Source organism: Crotalus tigris, unplaced genomic scaffold (genome assembly GCF_016545835.1).
Source record: "Crotalus tigris isolate CLP2741 ecotype Arizona unplaced genomic scaffold, ASM1654583v1 scf7180000018585.330925593:3314079, whole genome shotgun sequence".
NCBI lineage: Eukaryota > Metazoa > Chordata > Lepidosauria > Squamata > Viperidae > Crotalus > Crotalus tigris.
In genome coordinates this window covers 2336014-2341069 of record NW_024097088.1, presented here as the reverse complement: position 1 = coordinate 2341069, position 5056 = coordinate 2336014, and positions in this window count along the sequence as shown.

Below are 5056 nucleotides of genomic sequence, written 5' to 3'. Positions count from 1 at the left end.
ATCTAGGCTGCCCTCATGTTCTCAACAGCACCAGTTTCCTTCCAGTCACCCCTACTGCCCATTTCCCAAACGCCACGATGCTTTTTTTAAAAGAACACGGAGGATTTCAGATGTTCTCTTTACCTGCAGAGGGCAGCGCCTGACCGGGTGGCAGCTCCGTGTGCCAGAAGGAGCACTCAGGGCAGTAGATTGTAAGCTAGTCCACTAACTGCACTAGATGCACCTTAGCACAAGAAACGTTTTGGGCCTCCCAGTTGGGATGGAGAACGTATCTGAGCCCAACCACGGCCTGCCGGAGCTCCACCAGGAAAACTCATCCTGCACACTGCGCCGTTGTGTCACTGAAGTGCTAACATTGCAGTAGAGACCATTGGGCTACCTGCACTGTAAGCACTTTTGCGCCACCAACGGCTTGCCTCCAACTCCGGAGGCTCCTGACCATGTTCCCTTGGCCAATGAAGAGCTTCTGCTCGGGAGGGTTTCCTCCAAGAAGAAGCTGCTGTGTCCTGTCAAAGTAGCTGCTGGACAAAAAAGGGACAGGAAGAAAGAAAAATGTGATACATTAATGAACACAATCAGGACAAAACATGGCAGAACCCATCCTGACCACCTCAATTATTGTATGATTGGCAGCTTGTTGAATTCAACCGATTTCTACAGAGGTTGCTCACACATTCCCAACTCAGCTTCCAGAGGGCTCAATCCAGCAGCAATTTCAATGGGGTTACAGGACACAAAGAGGTTGAAATGTTTCTCCACAAGGACAACTGAATCCTGGAGTTTCTAGCTGCTAATTGTTGTAATTCAAAAAGTCGGCTATAAACTGACAATCAGCCATTCCCATTACAGGCAGCTTTTAAAAATTGATCTCTTCATGATCAAGAACTCTTAAGAAGGTAGACGTCAACTAGGATGGTCATTAACTAACCATTAAGTTGCACAGGTTAAGTTGTTATACTCTATTTGGGGAAAATGTGAGAGCTTTTTAATTCCACCTTGCAAAGCATGTCCAGGATCCAAGTATCAATAAGGATTTACGATGAAGTGTTGTATTTTACAATTTATGATGAATGTATTTCATGTTGTTTATGATGATGATTATTATTACTTGTAGGTACAATTAGAGCTTATGCACTGGAGACAAATTCCTTGTGTGCCCAACCACACTTGGCCAATAAAGAATTTTATTCTATTATGTATGTAATAAGAAACTTATTAGCAATACATTCATAAGACCCCCCCCATTCTTGGAAAAGGATGACAACACAACATTAATTATGGAAGAGGCCACCAGCTCATCCCCAGGTACTCCTGTGGCATATAAATTCAATCTGGAGACAACACAATTGCCTTTTTTAAAGATTATGCTGGAGTTGAGCCTGAGGTTCTACCAGGGGGAAAGGATCAACCGCTTGGAGAGGGGGAGAATTCAAAGAGGTCCTCTTGGAAAGAGAGCATCATGGGATCCTTCACTTCTGTACAACATGGACCAACCTAACTGATCAGAGTGGACCAATCTAACTGATCAGAGTAAGACTGGGAGGTGGGACCCATCTTCATATCTGACTTTAGCCCTGGAAGCTTAGTGGTCAGTCTCCCAACTCAGCCAACCTACCTCATCAGGTTCTTGCGGTGCAGGAGAACTGGAGGAAGCCACGTTGTGTACTTCTCTTTGGTCTTCTGGAAAAAAAGGGTGGATATTCATCTAACTACTCAGGAGCATCTCTGTGGGTGGAAATTAAGACTCTATGAAAGCTTAAGTTAGATCTGGGATCCAAAATATCTTCTCTCAATATTGAGCACTAAGTTCCCCAACTCCTGTTTTTCCACATGCTTGGAGCCCCTTCAACCTGCTCTTTCCCCAAAGTGGCTCTTAAGGCACGTGTGAAAATGTGCCTTGTTCACAACGGGTCCTCCATGCACCGGCACGGGCATTTGTGAAGCCCCTCCCAAGAAGGAATCGCCACCCCAACTAAACCCTTCCGGCAAAAAGGCTTCTCCGAGGCAGCAGCGGCTGCCGCCGGACTCTCAGCCCGAAAGTGAAGAGGCGACGTTGCGCTCTCCGCCTGGTGGGGAGGAAACAATCAACTTTTTTGCAAGATCTGAAGCAGCCCGAAAAGTTCCGGGCGGCCGTGAAAAAGGAGAGAAAGCCGGGCGGGGGCCAACCGGGAGCGGACACGGTTCCCTACAAAAGCCGCCCCCCCGCAGGGCGCACCCTCCCCGCCCACCCTCCGGCTCTTGCACGGCGCACCACGTGCAGGGGAGGGCCCGGTGACGCGCGCCTACGCGCGCTCCCGGCCGCGATTAAAGAGAAAGGGCAGGCCTGAGCATTCTGGGAAAGCGAGTCCTCCATTCAAAGAGCCGAAAACGCGCCAAGCCCGCGCACCCTCCCCGCCCGAAGGGGCCGCAAAGCCCTCGCGCTGCCCGCCTGGCCCAACCGCCGCCCCCGGCAGACCCCTCCAGCCCGGAGACTTTCTGGGCGGGTCCGAAGCCCCCCGCCCGCTTACCCTTGTCCCCCGCCCGAGGGGCCAGGGCGCTGCGGCGGCGGTTGAGTCCGTGAAGCGCCCGCCCGGCGGCCGCCTCCGAGGGGCCCTTTGTCCCGGCGCCACGAGGGACCCCAGTCCAGCTTGGCCCGGCAAAAGTTTGCAGAAGCGCTTCGCGGGAGCTCCCTGGCGGAGGCGGGGCAACGGGGCGCCCTCGAGCTTCGCCAAGCAGGGCCCCGCTCGAACAGCGGCGCCCGCCGGGTCCCGGGGCGGCGGAGCTTCCTCCTCCTCCTGCGCGTGGTGCCCGCGTGGGAACTACTAGCCCCGGCGTGCCTCGCGGGCGCGCTCATGCGCACTACCCCTCCCGCCCCCCCTGCCCGCCCTTGCCGGGCGAGCGAAGACGAGCCGAGGCACGCTGCCCCCGCCCCGCCCCGCCATGTGCAAGCGCAACAATGGAGACGTGGCCCGGGCCCCGCGCCGTCCCCCGCCTCGTGCACGCGCCCGGCCCCCTTTCCCCCCCCGCCAGCAACGGCCCCCCGCACAGAATGGGTGCAAGCGGCGCCCCCCCCCGCGCTGCAAAACTTTCAGGCTGGGCGCTGGAAGCCTCCCCCCAAGAAAGGATCTCCGGGGGCTCTGCTGCCTCCCCCCTCCCCGCCCCCGAGTCGGCCCCGCGCCGTCGGGCGGCGGCAGCACCACGGGGAGCCCGTTCCGTCTCGGGGCGAGGCGCAGCCCGGGCCCCCCACGCGCGGGGCCGCCCTCCTACAGGTGCTCCGTGCGCTAGGCGGGCGGCGCCGACCCCAGTCGGGCCCTCCCGGAGCGGCGCCGACCCGTCGGGCGAAGGCCGGAGGGGAAGCGCGCGAGGGCAGGACGTTACCTTGCAGCTCCGGAGCGAAAGGCTGGAGTTGGGGGGGAAAAGGCAGATTTACGAAAGTGGCGCGAAGAGGCGGTCATGTGACCGCGCGGGGCGTCCCCTTTTGCCAACCAACCCCCCCCAAAAGGAGGGGGAGGACGCACATCCGCTCCCCGCTCATTAGCATAATTAATTGTGTCCTGCCGCCGCGGCCCATCCGGCTCAGCCAATGGCAGGCCGGGATGAGCCCCCCCCCCGGCTGGGCCTGCTGGGACGGGGGGGGTCGGACGGGCAGCACTTTAAATGCCTGGAGGGGGCGGGCAGCGCTCGGGCCGGAGGGGGCCGGGGTCGCCTCCGGATGATGGGGAGAAATGGAGACCCCTCGGGTGAGGGCCTTGGGGGAGCCGAAGCGACTCCGAATTCCCCGCAGGCCGGACTCTGAACTGGCCGGGGCCCGATCCTAAACAGCCAAGCTCGGGAAAGGCGCGCGCGGCTCCCCAAGATTCCGCCCTGACTTGCGCTGCTGGCTCCCTCTGCCTCTCCATCTAGCCGAGGTGCGCCTGGGCCAAAAACGCTTCCTAATCCAAAGCTCCCCGGAGGAAAGCAAAGCGATCCTGCCTCCCTCTCCCACCCCGGAGATCTGGAGCGATTGTGGAGGTCCTAAAAGGGGATGTGCTGGCCCCCAGCCTCTCTCCTCCAGGAATCCCGCGCAAAGCGCGCAAAACTGCGTTTTGCGTAAAAACCCACCGTTTGCAAAAAGAAAGGGGCCACTCCATCCCCCCCCTTAGTTTTGCAACCCTCCCAGTCGAAGCATTGATTCGACCCCCCCCAATTGAAAACCCCATGTTATTCTCCCCAACCCCCCCCCATGCCCTCTCCCAAAAGGCAGAACAAAAGAGCCCCTCGGCCTTTCCGCCCCCCCAGCGGAGCCGCGGTCCTGCAAAAGGCATGTGACCTCTTCCTGCAACCCCCCTCCCCCGCTTTAAAATCAGCCTTGTGGTCAGGCTGGGGCTAAAAGCTAAGCGCTGCTAACCCCGTCACCTCCCCTCCCCCCCACGCCCAGACCACCCCTCCGAGCTTCCCACCGACGGAAAATCTGCTTTTCTACCTTGTGAAGAGAGCTTTGCAGCCGGGAAATCCTGCAAGGAAAGCGCTGCCTTTTGTGGGGGAACTGGCACCAGCAATCTTTAAAATTAAAAGGAATAAAAATAAACGTGTAAGTTTTACTGTTAAGGAAATAGACCTTTTCTGTGCTGCATAGAAGACCTACAAGGTAGCCACAGACGGTTTCTACTTTCTTTTAGTAGTCATTGTTTCAGAGATGGGGACAAAAGCAGCATATCCCATAGATAGCAGCTTTTAAAGAATTATTTATCTACTTATTTATACATGGTAAGTATTAGAAATTAAAACTGAAAGGTATCTCAATCTCTTTGTTAAAAAGAATTGTAAATATGTAACCCTGACTGGTGTCCTCAAAACTGTTTATTTTCTGTTTAGAAAGTTGCACCTTGGCAGCTGACCTGACAAATAATCCTAATAATCTGAAATCAGTCTAATTTCAAAGTCTACATTGCTCAATATAATATTCCTCAGGGAGCAGCAGCTTCCATCTGATTTTAAAATAAGTTGACAAGGAAGACCTTCCTAAAATGAGGAAATAAAAAGGAAGATCTTCCTAAAATAATACATTTCTTCATTCTAACTGTTGGTAATTTTAAAA